Genomic DNA, 14,711 nt, shown 5'->3' on the forward strand with positions numbered 1-14,711 from the left:
CAGACTTGCGTTTACATCTTCCAGTATTAAGATCCGGTATAATTCATTTTTCTCTGAACCTTTTTTTTCTTTTAACCATAAGCGGAGCCTCTATAGGAAAGACTTTTATAACTGACAGCATTATCAACCTCCTCCATTTTAGGTTCATTCCTAGTTTTAGTTACCAAAAAAATGCTCAATTTCTACATAGTGCATGGGCCGCCGCCTCACAAGAGTGTTTGACAGACTCTGTCTAATCATATGACATTTAAGTAACTCTACTTAAGGAAAGGGGGTAAGTAAGGTCTCATTCGCACTTTTGTATTTGGTCGTATTTGCAACCATCTTAATCGAATCAAAACCAAGAATGGATCCCAAATGGATGAAAAAAATCATAATATTTATACTCTTACTCTTATTTGCATTCACTCCCAATTTAGGTTTGAAGAAATGGTTATAAACGTTGATTTAAATAATGCAATAAAAAGCTTCAAATGTAAAATTCTCAAAAATGTAAAAAAAAAACTAAAAAAATTTAATGTGTTAAAGGACATAACCAAAAGCAGGATCTAGCAGGTCTTAGGATGACAACATACTGATAAAATACAGAAGTGTGAATGAGACCTAATTTCAGCATTGTTTAGTGGACCTGTACACTCTCCTTTTCATAGAGGAGAAGTTGATAAGGCTGCTATAAAGGTTTCCGTCATATAAACTGCCCTTAGCAAGATTGTCTTAATTTCTGGAGAACTGACAACATTAGAAAGACTCAAATGCTGTACAAGCTACAAAAACGCATCGAAATATAGCAAAAAAGAAATAAAAATTCGAAAGTATGGCAAAAGTTGAAATCCTTATTGACCTAAGTATAGTAAAACAGCTGTTTTGGCAGGACAATAAGACATGTATCAAGCCTGATGAAAGCTCTGTAGCTCAGCGGAATACACTACACAGGTATAATAAAAATGTTCTATACAGGATTCTGCAACCTTACTTTTATTCTGCATTGTGGACGAAGATTAAGGCTAGGGCTACACTGCGACACAGGTCGCACAACAGCTTTTGTATCCAGGATCGCAGGGTAGCAGGGATATTTGCGACTCGCTCTGTGATCCCATTCATTTCTATGGGATCACCTCTATTCTGCGATCATAGCCGCGACAGCTGTCGTGGGACCAGTGTCTCCGTGTAGCCCTAGCCTTAGGAACCCTGGATAAGTGGCTTTGAATCCTTCCTAATTCAAATATGTACCAGTCTCAATGTCAACTTGGAACCACCTTCGCTAAAAACAAAATGGTCCTGCTTGAAGACCAAAGAGAAATACCGTCTCCACCTAGGAGTAGATATCACAAAGACCATTTTGCTGCACTACCACCTTAATAACAAACTCCAATGCTCCACAAACTGTGCAGCTCTTCAATCCCAAACATCCAAGGGTAAAAGGCTGGTGTCTCCAAAGTTGAAAATAATAAATGGGATCCAACATTGTGTAAAACCGCAATGCAGCTTAATAGGAAGAAGGATCTAATTCTACTCACAATCATGAGGATAAAAAGGCTCATCAATAAAAGAAGAAAAAGCCAGGAGGACGAAACCCTCGGGTTTGGCAAGTGCATGGTAAACCGTTTTTTAAACCGATGTTTGATTGATGAGCCTTTTTATCTTTATGCTTGTGAGCAGAATAAAATCCTTCAGCCCGTTAATCTGAGTTGTGGTTATATTTTGAACTTTTTGGTGGACGTATGCCTTTTTATGCCTCAGTGATTTTAAAACTGTCCTGTTTGGTAATTTCTGATTCACGTGACAGATGTGGGACAGATCTCAACCATTAGGAACATAAATGTGCTAATACACTATGCTGAGTACTACGGATGTATACCTCAAGCCTTTCAGCTAGAACCATATAAAAGAGTACAAAAATGTGTGGGTGTCTTCATGCCAAGAAGCCATTAAAATTACATAGGGTGTGGTGTGTCTGAGAGCTCCAACAAGACAAGAATCTTGGCTTTGGAAGACACTCAATGTACAATGTATTTGCCAGAAAGGATAGGATTACCTTGGTTGTGGACTTCCATTCAACTTCAAAATAATGAATTGTACTAAAATATGATATGGCTACAAAAAGCCCTCTATTATATCTACAAACAGTAAAAATCCTAGACATAACAGATTAACCACCTCCGGACCGCCTAACGCAGGATTGCGTTCCGGAGGTGGCAGCGCTGCGCAGAGTCACGCATATACGCGTCATCTCGCGAGACGCGAGATTTCGCTCCAAGCCGGCCCGCGCATGCGCATCGCGGGCCGGCAAAATTCAAAGAACAAGTTCGTCACCAGCCTGCCAGCAACGATCATTGGCTGGCAGGCTGGCGATTTTCAAAAAATCCAATCCAAAGTCATATAACAGATCATATTAGTAAATATGATCTGTTATATGGCTTGTCTGCTCCTGTGCTGGTCCTTTTCGTCGGTTGGATCCAGCACAGGAGCAGACTGAACTGTGAGTACACCAAACACTACACCTTAGCCCCAGATCACCCACCTGCACCCCAATTAACCCTTTGATCACCCCTTTGATCGCCCCTGTCAATCACTAGTGAAAGGAAAAAAAGTGATCAGTGTAAACTGTCACTTTTTTTTTTTCACTGGTATTGGCTGTTAGGTTTTAGGGATAGTTTAGGCCCCTTGGTTAGGTAGTTAGCGTCAGTTAGCGCCCACCCCACCGCACCGCAGTCACTTTTATTCGCTGTTTAGCGTATCGCTAATCAGCATTTGTACTTTTATAGTATCTGTAAGTGATCAAAACTGATCACGGTCAGATCTATAATAGTATTAGTGTCACCTTAGCTCGCCCTCCACCCAAAACGCAGTGTTTGCCCGATCAGGCCTGATCGGTCGCCCACACGTGCGTTCACCCACGCCCGCCCCACCGCAGTGACAAAAAATTATTATTTTTTGATCACTGCACATTCATTTTACACGCACTGCGGCGATAAAAAAATCAGTTTTGATATTTTTTATCAACCGCAGCAGCCTCCGGTACTTCGCTAGCCTCCCCTTTGTAAGACAGGTTTGCTTTTTTTCTTGGGTAGTCTCAGGGAATACCCCTAAATTTAGTAGTCCAAAATGTCAAACAGGGGGTATTCTTCTGAAGAGGCCTACAGGATTCTGACCCAGTCGGATGAGGAGTGGGAACCCTCATCTGACGAATCTAGCGGGTCAGAATATGAACCTGTGGAAAGCAGTGGCTCTCTGACCCAAAGTTCGGACGAGGAGGTGGAGGTCCCTGGCAGCACCAGGCGTACCCGGCCCCATGTCGCTAGACCACAGGTTACGCAGGATCCGCTTCAAGAGCAGCAGAGTGGGGCTGTCGCTGCCGGATCACGTGGTGAGGCATACACCAGCAGCGCAGCCCTTCCTGGACCTAGTACCAGCACTGCCGTACAACCTGGTGAAGTAGCGAGCACCAGAAGGGCAGTTGAAGCTGGTACGGTGGCACGTGCAATAGTTACCCCGTCGCAGCCACCGCAAAGACGGGCCCGTAGAGCCCCTAGAGTCCCTGAGGTGCTGGCAAATCCTGATTGGCAGTCACCAACTTCAGCCGCACCAGTAGTTCCCCCTTTCACCGCCCAGTCTGGAGTTCGGGTTGAGACGGCTCAAATCGGTTCGGCCCTGGGATTTTTTGAGCTGTTCTTGACTGCGGAGCTCTTGGACTTAGTCGTGGCAGAGACCAACCAGTATGCCACACAATTTATAACCGCTAACCCGGGAAGCTATTATGCCCAGCCTTTCCGGTGGAAACCAGTCCAAGTTTCCGAGCTTAAAATTTTTTTGGGCCTTCTCCTCAACATGGGCCTGACAAAAAAGCATGAATTGCGGTCATATTGGTCAACGCACCCAATTCATCACATGCCCATGTTCTCTGCTGCTATGTCCAGGACACGATTTGAGACCATCCTACGTTTTCTGCATTTTAGCGACAATACCACCTCCCGTCCCAGAGGCCACCCTGCTTTTGACCGGCTCCACAAAATTCGGCCCCTCATAGACCATTTCAACCTGAAATTTGCAGATTTGTATACCCCTGAGCAAAACATCTGCGTAGACGAGTCCCTAATACATTTTACCGGGCGCCTTGGCTTCAAACAATACATCCCAAGCAAGCGTGCCCGGTATGGGGTCAAATTGTATAAGCTCTGTGAAAGGGCCACAGGCTATACCCACAAATTTCGGATCTATGAGGGAAAAGATCAGACCCTGGAGCCGGTCGGTTGCCCTGACTACCTGGGGAGCAGTGGGAAGACAGTCTGGGACTTGGTGTCACCCTTATTCGGCAAGGGGTACCATCTTTATGTGGACAATTTCTACACAAGTGTGGCCCTCTTTAGGCATTTGTTTCTAGAACGGATTTGCGCCTGTGGCACCATGCGAACTAGTCGCGTGGGCTTCCCCCAACGGCTTGTAACCACCCGTCTTGCAAGGGGGCAGAGGGCTGCCTTGTGTAACGAAGAACTGCTCGCGGTGAAATGGAGAGACAAGCGTGACGTTTACATGCTCTCCTCCATTCACGCAGACACGACAATCCAAATTGAGCGAGCAACCCGTGTCATTGAAAAGCCCCTCTGTGTCCACGACTATAATGCGCTCATGGGAGGGGTGGACTTCAATGACCAGATGTTGTCTCCGTATTTAGTTTCCCGCAGAACCAGACGCTGGTATAAGAAGGTGTCTGTATATTTAATTCAATTGGCGCTCTACAATAGTTTTGTTCTCTACAGTAAGGCTGGGAGAACAGGATCCTTCCTCAAATTCCAGGAAGAGATCATCGAGAACCTCCTTTACCCAGGAGGTTCCGTGGCCCCATCCACCAGTGTAGTTAGCCGTCTACACGAGCGACATTTCCCCAGTGTCGTTCCTGGTACCTCAACCCAACCGTCACCCCGAAAAAGATGTCGTGTCTGTAGCAGGAGTGGAATAAGGCGTGACACCCGCTATTTCTGTCCTGACTGTGCTGACCACCCTGCCCTATGCTATGGAGAGTGTTTCCGGAAGTACCACACACAGGTACACTTAGCATAGGGATCACATCTCACCAGGACAGGTACACAGGGCTATTAGGGCCCATTCACTCACAGCTGCTGCAAACCTCTCCTTTCACCTGGGATAAAGTGCATAATGTACTTCGCCACATCTTTGGGCGATTTGCGCTTTGCACATTGTCCCATGGGGAAGGAGAGGTTTGTTCTATAAAAGGTAAAAAAAACTAAACAAAAAAAAAAATACCGGTAAGTAAAAAAGTTAAATGTTCAGTTAAAAAAGTTTAAAAAAAGTTTCTATGTTCTGTTCAACAGTTAATAAAGTTATTGCTTTGCGGCCTGGTTTTTTCTTTTTTGTTTTGTTTTTTTTACCTTTCAGGTGGACCAACCGATCGACTAGCTGCAGCACTGATGTGCATTCGGACAGAAGCATTGCGCTGCTGTCAGATTACACGCAAGTCGGTGTATGCGGCGCTGCAAGACGAGATTTCTCCTCTGCAGTAAAAGATACGTTTGCCGAGGCATATGAGCTGAGGAGGTGGCGGTGTTCATATACTTTGGCAAACACTTTGTATATATAAAAAAAAAAATCCCGGCAATGATTTATTCATCCACATCGATTGATGTGAATGGAGAAATCTGGTTTGCCAGGGCATACGAGCTGAAGTGGGTATGGATGTTGGGCGGAGCTCCTATGTCCTGGCAGACGCCTTTCCCCTCCTTTTTCTTTTTTTGGCAGAGATTTTTTCATCCACATTGATCGATGCGAATGAAGAAATCTGTGCCGTTCATTTTTTTCTTTCAGCCCAGAGGCTGAACGGAAAAAAAAAATCTCATTACCCGTATGCTCAATATAAGGAGAATAGCAGAAACTCCTAATGCTGGGCATACATGTAATGATTGCGGAGACCCTCAAATGCCAGGGCAGTACAAACACCCCACAAATAACACCATTTTGGAAAGAAGACACCCCAAGGTATTCGCTGAGGGGCATATTGAGTCCATGAAAGATTGAAATTTTTGTCCCAAGTTAGCGGAAAGGGAGACTTTGTGAGAACAAAATCAAAAAAATCAATTTCCGCTAACTTGTGCCAAATTTTTTTTTTTTCAATGAACTCGCCATGCCCCTCATTGAATACCTTGGGGTGTCTTCTTTCCAAAATGGGGTCACATGTGGGGTATTTATACTGCCCTGGCATTTTAGGGGCCCCAAAGCGTGAGAAGAAGTCTGGTATCCAAATGTCTAAAAATGCCCTCCTAAAAGGAATTTGGGCACCTTTGCCCACCTAGGCTGCAAAAAAGTGTCACACATGTGGTATCTCCGTATTCAGCAGAAGTTGGGGAATATGTTTTGGGGTGTCATTTTACATATACCCATGCTGGGTGAGATAAATATCTTGGTCAAATGCCAACTTTGTATAAAAAAAATGGGAAAAGTTGTCTTTTGCCAAGATATTTCTCTCACCCAGCATGGGTATATGTAAAAAGACACCCCAAAACACATTCCCCACCTTCTCCTGAGTACGGAGATACCAGATGTGTGACACTTTTTTGCAGCCTAGGTGGGCAAAGGGGCCCACATTCCAAAGAGCACCTTTCGGATTTCACAGGTCATTTACCTACTTACCAGACATTAGGGCCCCTGGAAAATGCCAGGGCAGTATAACTACCCCACAAGTGACCCCATTTTGGAAAGAAGACACCCCAAGGTATTCCGTGAGGGGCATGGCAAGTTCCTAGAATTTTTTATTTTTTGTCACAAGTTAGTGGAAAATGATGATTTTTTTTTTTTTTTTTTTTTTTTCATACAAAGTCTCATATTCCACTAACTTGTGACAAAAAATAAAAATTTCCATGAACTCACTATGCCTATCAGCGAATACCTTGGGGTCTCTTCTTTCCAAAATGGGGTCACTTGTGGGGTAGTTATACTGCCCTGGCATTCTAGGGGCCCAAATGTGTGGTAAGGAGTTTGAAATCAAATTCAGTAAAAAATGACCTATGAAATCCAAAAGGTGCTCTTTGGAATGTGGGCCCCTTTGCCCACCTAGGCTGCAAAAAAGTGTCACACATCTGGTATCCCCGTACTCAGGAGAAGTTGAGGAATGTGTTTTGGGGTGTCTTTTTACATATACCCATGCTGGGTGAGATAAATATCTTGGTCAAATGCCAACTTTGTATAAAAAAATGGGAAAAGTTGTCTTTTGCCAAGATATTTCTCTCACCCAGCATGGGTATATGTAAAATGACACCCCAAAACACATTCCCCACCTTCTCCTGAGTACGGAGATACCAGATGTGTGACACTTTTTTGCAGCCTAGGTGGGCAAAGGGGCCCATATTCCAAAGAGCACCTTTCGGATTTGACAGGTCATTTTTTTCAGAATTTGATTTCAAACTCCTTACCACACATTTGGGCCCCTAGAATGCCAGGGCAGTATAACTACCCCACAAGTGACCCCATTTTAGAAAGAAGACACCCCAAGGTATTCCGTGAGGGGCATGGCAAGTTCCTAGAATTTTTTATTTTTTGTCACAAGTTAGTGGAAAATGATGATTTTTTTTTTTGATTTTTTTTTCATACAAAGTCTCATATTCCACTAACTTGTGACAAAAAATAAAAATTTCCATGAACTCACTATGCCCATCAGCGAATACCTTGGGGTGTCTTCTTTCCAAAATGGGGTCACTTGTGGGGTAGTTATACTGCCCTGGCATTCTAGGGGCCCAAATGTGTGGTAAGGAGTTTGAAATCAAATTCTGAAAAAAATGACCTGTCAAATCCGAAAGGTGCTCTTTGGAATATGGGCCCCTTTGCCCACCTAGGCTGCAAAAAAGTGTCACACATCTGGTATCTCCGTACTCAGGAGAAGGTGGGGAATGTGTTTTGGGGTGTCATTTTACATATACCCATGCTGGGTGAGAGAAATATCTTGGCAAAAGACAACTTTTCCCATTTTTTTATACAAAGTTGGCATTTGACCAAGATATTTATCTCACCCAGCATGGGTATATGTAAAAAGACACCCCAAAACACATTCCTCAACTTCTCCTGAGTACGGGGATACCAGATGTGTGACACTTTTTTGCAGCCTAGGTGGGCAAAGGGGCCCACATTCCAAAGAGCACCTTTTGGATTTCATAGGTCATTTTTTACTGAATTTGATTTCAAACTCCTTACCACACATTTGGGCCCCTAGAATGCCAGGGCAGTATAACTACCCCACAAGTGACCCCATTTTGGAAAGAAGAGACCCCAAGGTATTCGCTGATGGGCATAGTGAGTTCATGGAAGTTTTTATTTTTTGTCACAAGTTAGTGGAATATGAGACTTTGTATGAAAAAAAAAAAAAAAAAAAAAATCATAATTTTTCACTAACTTGTGACAAAAAATAAAAAATTCTAGGAACTCGCCATGCCCCTCACGGAATACCTTGGGGTGTCTTCTTTCCAAAATGGGGTCACTTGTGGGGTAGTTATACTGCCCTGTCATTCTAGGGGCCCAAATGTGTGGTAAGGAGTTTGAAATCAAATTCTGAAAAAAATGACCTGTCAAATCCGAAAGGTGCTCTTTGGAATATGGGCCCCTTTGCCCACCTAGGCTGCAAAAAAGTGTCACACATCTGGTATCTCCGTACTCAGGAGAAGGTGGGGAATGTGTTTTGGGGTGTCATTTTATATATACCCATGCTGGGTGAGATAAATATCTTGGTGAAATGCCAACTTTGTATAAAAAAATGGGAAAAGTTGTCTTTTGCCAAGATATTTCTCTCACCCAGCATGGGTATATATAAAATGACACCCCAAAACACATTCCCCACCTTCTCCTGAGTACGGAGATACCAGATGTGTGACACTTTTTTGCAGCCTAGGTGGGCAAAGGGGCCCATATTCCAAAGAGCACCTTTCGGATTTGACAGGTCATTTTTTTCAGAATTTGATTTCAAACTCCTTACCACACATTTGGGCCCCTAGAATGCCAGGGCAGTATAACTACCCCACAAGTGACCCCATTTTGGAAAGAAGAGACCCCAAGGTATTTCGTTATGGGCATAGTGAGTTCATAGAAGTTTTTATTTTTTGTCACAAGTTAGTGGAATATGAGACTTTGTAAGAAAAAAAAAAAAAAAAAAAAAAATCATCATTTTCCGCTAACTTGTGACAAAAAATAAAAAGTTCTATGAACTCACTATGCCCATCAGCGAATACCTTAGGGTGTGTACTTTCCGAAATGGGGTCATTTGTGGGGTGTTTGTACTGTCTGGGCATTGCAGAACCTCAGGAAACATGACAGGAGCTCAGAAAGTCAGAGCTGCTTCAAAAAGCGGAAATTCACATTTTTGTACCATAGTTTGTAAACGCTATAACTTTTACCCAAACCATTTTTTTTTTACCCAAACATTTTTTTTTTATCAAAGACATGTAGAACTATAAATTTAGAGCAAAATTTCTATATGGATCTCGTTTTTTTTGCAAAATTTTACAACTGAAAGTGAAAAATGTCATTTTTTTGCAAAAAAATCGTTAAATTTCGATTAATAACAAAAAAAGTAAAAATGTCAGCAGCAATGAAATACCACCAAATGAAAGCTCTATTAGTGAGAAGAAAAGGAGGTAAAATTCATTTGGGTGGTAAGTTGCATGACCGAGCAATAAACGGTGAAAGTAGTGTAGGTCAGAAGTGTAAAAAGTGGCCTGGTCTTTCAGGGTGTTTAAGCACTGGGGGCTGAGGTGGTTAACAGCGGGAAAATGAATCCTGATCCAAATCCTGTTCTGCTCAGAGAACAACTTCCCCAACGGTAAAATTATATCAGAAAAATTCTTCAGAAATTATATCAAGGACAAGTTGTGCGCCTACCGAAAATCTCTCTGTGGGTGTAGGCTTCTGTGTATATAATATACTTAAAAATATAATTACCACATGTTGAATATCTAGTAAAAAAAATGTATTTATCCTGAACACCTTTCATCTTTACACTATACTTCAGTAATTTATGACCCGTTTCATAGTACTTTGGAGAGATGGCTCATGCACATAGTTGTATTATGGACTCATGTACTATGGCAGCCAGTGCAGCTCTCATAGTACCTACTCACCGTTTCATATGGTGGCATACTGCGGTTTCTTCTCACAGATCCATGAGTACACTGTGCAGTATATGGAAGCGTGCATATTACCTACAGGCTGCACGTGCAGGAGGCTTATAACGGTTTTACATGCAGACCTCCCATTCTGTTGGTGCAAACTTAGATCACCATAGAACCCTATAGTGTTCCAGCTGCTGTGGAACTACAACTCCCAGCATTGCACATCTATTTGGCTGGTCTTGAAAAACCCATAGAAGTGGAAAGAGGATTCTGAGCAGGGGCATAACTACCATAGCGGCAGACCATGCGACTGCTATGGGGTCCAGGGCAAGAGGGGGCCCAGTCTTAGGCTACATGCACGCGACTGTTGTTTTGGTCCGCATCCGAGCCGCAGTTCACTTGAATGGGTCCGCAAAAAATGCGGACAACAATCCGTGTGCTGTCCGCATCCATTGCTCCAGTCCGTGGTCCTCAAAAAAATATATAACCTGTCCTATTCTTGTCCGTTTTGCGGACAAGAATAGGCAGTTATATTAATGGCTGTCCGTGTTGTGCCGCAAATTGCGGAACTCACACGGACGCCATCCGTGTTTTGCAGATCCGCAATTTGCGGTCGTATGCATGTAGCCTTAGTTGGGATTATCTCCTCTTCTACTAGGGGAGAAAACCTGGCCAGGACTCTACCCTCTAAAGCAGGGGTCTCCAAACTTTTCAACAGGAGGGCCACATTGAAGATTTTACAAGTATTCGGGGGCCGGAAAAAAAAATCAGTTATGTATTAAATTAAATGTATATATTTTACATGGATCGTTTTTGTAATCAGCATGATATGACTGAGAACAAAAGAGAAAAAACTTTAGCAAAACAACGCAAAGACACCCGTGTCCCTATCAGCGGTGTCCCCATCAGCACAGCAATGTCCCCATCAGCACAGCAATGTCCCCATCAGCACAGCAATGTCCCCATCAGCACAGCAATGTCCCCATCAGCACAGCAATGTCCCCATCAGCACAGCAATGTCCCCATCAGCACAGCAATGTCCCCATCAGCACAGCAATGTCCCCATCAGCACAGCAATGTCCCCATCAGCACAGCAATGTCAGCATCAGCACAGCAATGTCCCCATCAGCACAGCAATGTCCCCATCAGCACAGCAATGTCAGCATCAGCACAGCAATGTCAGCATCAGCACAGCAATGTCAGCATCAGCACAGCAATGTCCCCATCAGCACAGCAATGTCCCCATCAGCACAGCAATGTCCCCATCAGCACAGCAATGTCCCCATCAGCACAGCAATGTCCCCATCAGCACAGCAATGTCCCCATCAGCACAGCAATGTCAGCATCAGCACAGCAATGTCAGCATCAGCACAACAATGTCCCCATCAGCACAGCAATGTCCCCATCAGCACAGCAATGTCAGCATCAGCACAGCAATGTCCCCATCAGCACAGCAATGTCCCCATCAGCACAGCAATGTCAGCATCAGCACAGCAATGTCAGCATCAGCACAACAATGTCCCCATCAGCACAGCAATGTCCCCATCAGCACAGCAATGTCCCCATCAGCACAGCAATGTCAGCATCAGCACAGCAATGTCAGCATCAGCACAGCAATGTCCCCATCAGCCGTGTCACCCTTAAGCACAGCAATGTCCCCATCAACGATGTCCCCATCAGAACAGCAATGTCCCCATCAGCGGAGTCCCCATTAGCAGCTGATAGGGGCCACCACTGATGGGGACACTGCTGTTGGGGACGCGGCTGATGGGGACACCATTGATGGGGACACCCGTGTCCCTATCAGCGGTGTCCCCATCAGAACAGCAATGGCCAAATCAGAACAGCAATGTCCCCATCAGAAAAGCAATATATTACCATAAAAAAAAAAATATTCCCATCAAAAAAACAATATTCCCATCAGAAAAACAATATTCCCATCATGGGGACACCCACTGATGGGGACGCTGCTGTTGGGGACATTGCTGTGCTGATGGGGACACCACTGATGGGGACGCTGCTGTTGGGGACATTGCTGTGCTGATGGGGACACCATTGATGGGGACACCCGTGTCCCTATCAGCGTTGTCCCCATCAGCACAGCAATGTCCCCATCAGCGGTGTCCCCATCAGCACAGCAATGTCCCCATCAGCGGTGTCCCCATCAGCACAGCAATGTCCCCATCAGAACAGCAATGTCAGCAAACTCAGAATACATTTTATTTTGCCCCCTCTCACTCAGAATACATTTTATTTTGCCCCCTCTCACTCAGAATACATTTTATTTTGCCCCCTCTCACTCACAATACATTTTATTTTGCCCCCTCTCACTCAGAATATATTTTTATTTTGCCCCCTCTCACTCAGAATATATACAATGTGAGAGGGGGCAAAATAAGATATATACAATTTTGCTCCACAGGTGGGGAAAGTGGAATATCGATAAAGAGGGGAAAATGGAATACATACAGAGGGGGCAAAATGGATATAAATAGAGGGGCCCTGTATATATCCATTTTGCCCCCTCTGTATATATTCCATAATCATTTATCCCCTGTGTGTATATATTGCATTTTTGCCCCCTCTGTTATCTGTTTAATTTTTTTTCCATTTTTTTTGCCTTTTTTTCTTATTGAAATATATTTTTGTTCCCCATTGGTCCCCTGTGGAGGATTTCTTGCCTGACATTTAGTTCCATGCCAGGTGCCCCCCTGTGAGTTATAGCCAGGCAGTGGTGGTGTGCACATTTAAAAAAAAAATACTTACCTCGTCAGACTGCTCCGCTCCCGCCTTCTTGCTCTTGCTTGCAGCCCACAATCCTGTCTTCCAGCGTGCGTTGTGTGATCCCGCGAGACCTGGCTGGCGCGATATCACAGCGCCACCAGGCCTGAATGGGTGGAGGCGGAGCCCGAATGGATGGAGGCAGGGCTGGGGTTGGTGGGGCGGCGCAACTACTCACAGAGGCCGGGGGCCCAAGCGACCAGCCATTTACATAAAAATGTTAAAATTACTTGCGATGGGGCGACGGAGCTGCGGGCCCCCCCCACCGCCGGGCCCGGTCGCGGTCGCATCCTCTGCGACCGCGATCGTTACGCCCCTGGGCGGTTGTGCGGATTTGGTTCCTGCAACCTGCCAGCTGCGGGCGGGCCGGATCGAACGCACAATCGGGCCGGATGTGGCCCGCGGGCCGGGGTTTGGAGACCCCTGCTCTAAAGGAACAACTTTTAGCAAATGAAGCAGTGGAAAAAGGGCCCAAAGGTCATTGAAAAGGGTTTAGGCGGAAACCCTTCTGTCCTGTGTGGCGGGCCTGGTTTGATCCTTGCTATGGGTCCCTTACTTCTCTATGTACGCCACTGATTCTGGGAGTTGTAGTTTCAGGACAGCTGGAGTGGCAGAGGTCCCTGCTATAGTGATTTTGATAGAACTATGAGCAGTCCAGATGTTATGTCCATGGTGACTTGAAGTCATGTCACATAAGATCGCAATGTCATTTTACTACATTGCACCTAATGATAGTGAAGGTGGTGGCTTTCCACCAGGATTTTTTGTAACTGCATCTAATTAAAAAAATGTAGTATAGCCCCTGAGCTATGCAGTAAAATGTATCCATATAGTGCCACCTGCTGTTTGTTCTTTTCCTGATTTCTCCGTCCATGCGCTACTTTTTTGCGGTGTACACAGACAGGCACAGACAGAAAAACCATGGAAGCACTCCATGCCTCCGTTCTGCACCGCACCTTCTTGATGGAATGGATCCGCATCTGTGATGTGATGCACAAACGGCCAGTGCCTGTATATTGTGGAGCCGCTGTGCTTGAGACCTTTAGTATGGGTTTATATATAGCATTTGTTTCATTTAAAAAAAACAAAAAACATGCATTTCAACTGCAACTGCGTTTTTTTTTTTTTACAGATGAAACAAGTTAAATCAATGTGTTTCAACTGTAAAAAGCATGTGGGCAGTTTTTTTACGATGCGTTTTTGTCTTTTTTTTTACTGTGACAAAAAGCAGTGTGTAAACCTGTCTTAACCCCAGAACACAAAGCAGACTGCAGAAGATTTACTGAATGCCGCTGAATACGCAGCCCACCATAATAAAAGATTCCACCCCCTATCTATATATACTCCTCAACAATGAAATTGTAACACCAAGAAGGAAAAGTCGTGGCATCATAAAAATCACAGGATCCATAGACATGTAAGGCTGGGTTCACATTACGTTTCATGCCTCTACTTGGCGCATATGTTAGGAAAAAAAAAGGATACAAAAAAGCAGCACACAATCCAGAGTCCAGTAAAAAAAAATATACGTTTTTTTTTTTTACAATGGAATTCTATGGTGAACGGATGCCACTGTATGGCATTAGTCTGAGGCATCCATTTTATATACATTAAAAGCATGGCAAAAACGTGATGTGAACCCAGCCGTTAATGATATGTAAATGTTAAAAACTGGAAACAAAATATTCAAACCATCTTGATTTATTCAGTATGAATGCCACGCCCAGAAATACACTCACTTACACTCCCTGCCATGCTCTCAGTAAGGTTATTAATGGTTGTCTGTCATGCTGAATGCACCTGGGCACGCAAATCAGCAAGATCCGC

This window comes from Bufo bufo, chromosome 2, assembly GCF_905171765.1.
Source record: "Bufo bufo chromosome 2, aBufBuf1.1, whole genome shotgun sequence".
NCBI lineage: Eukaryota > Metazoa > Chordata > Amphibia > Anura > Bufonidae > Bufo > Bufo bufo.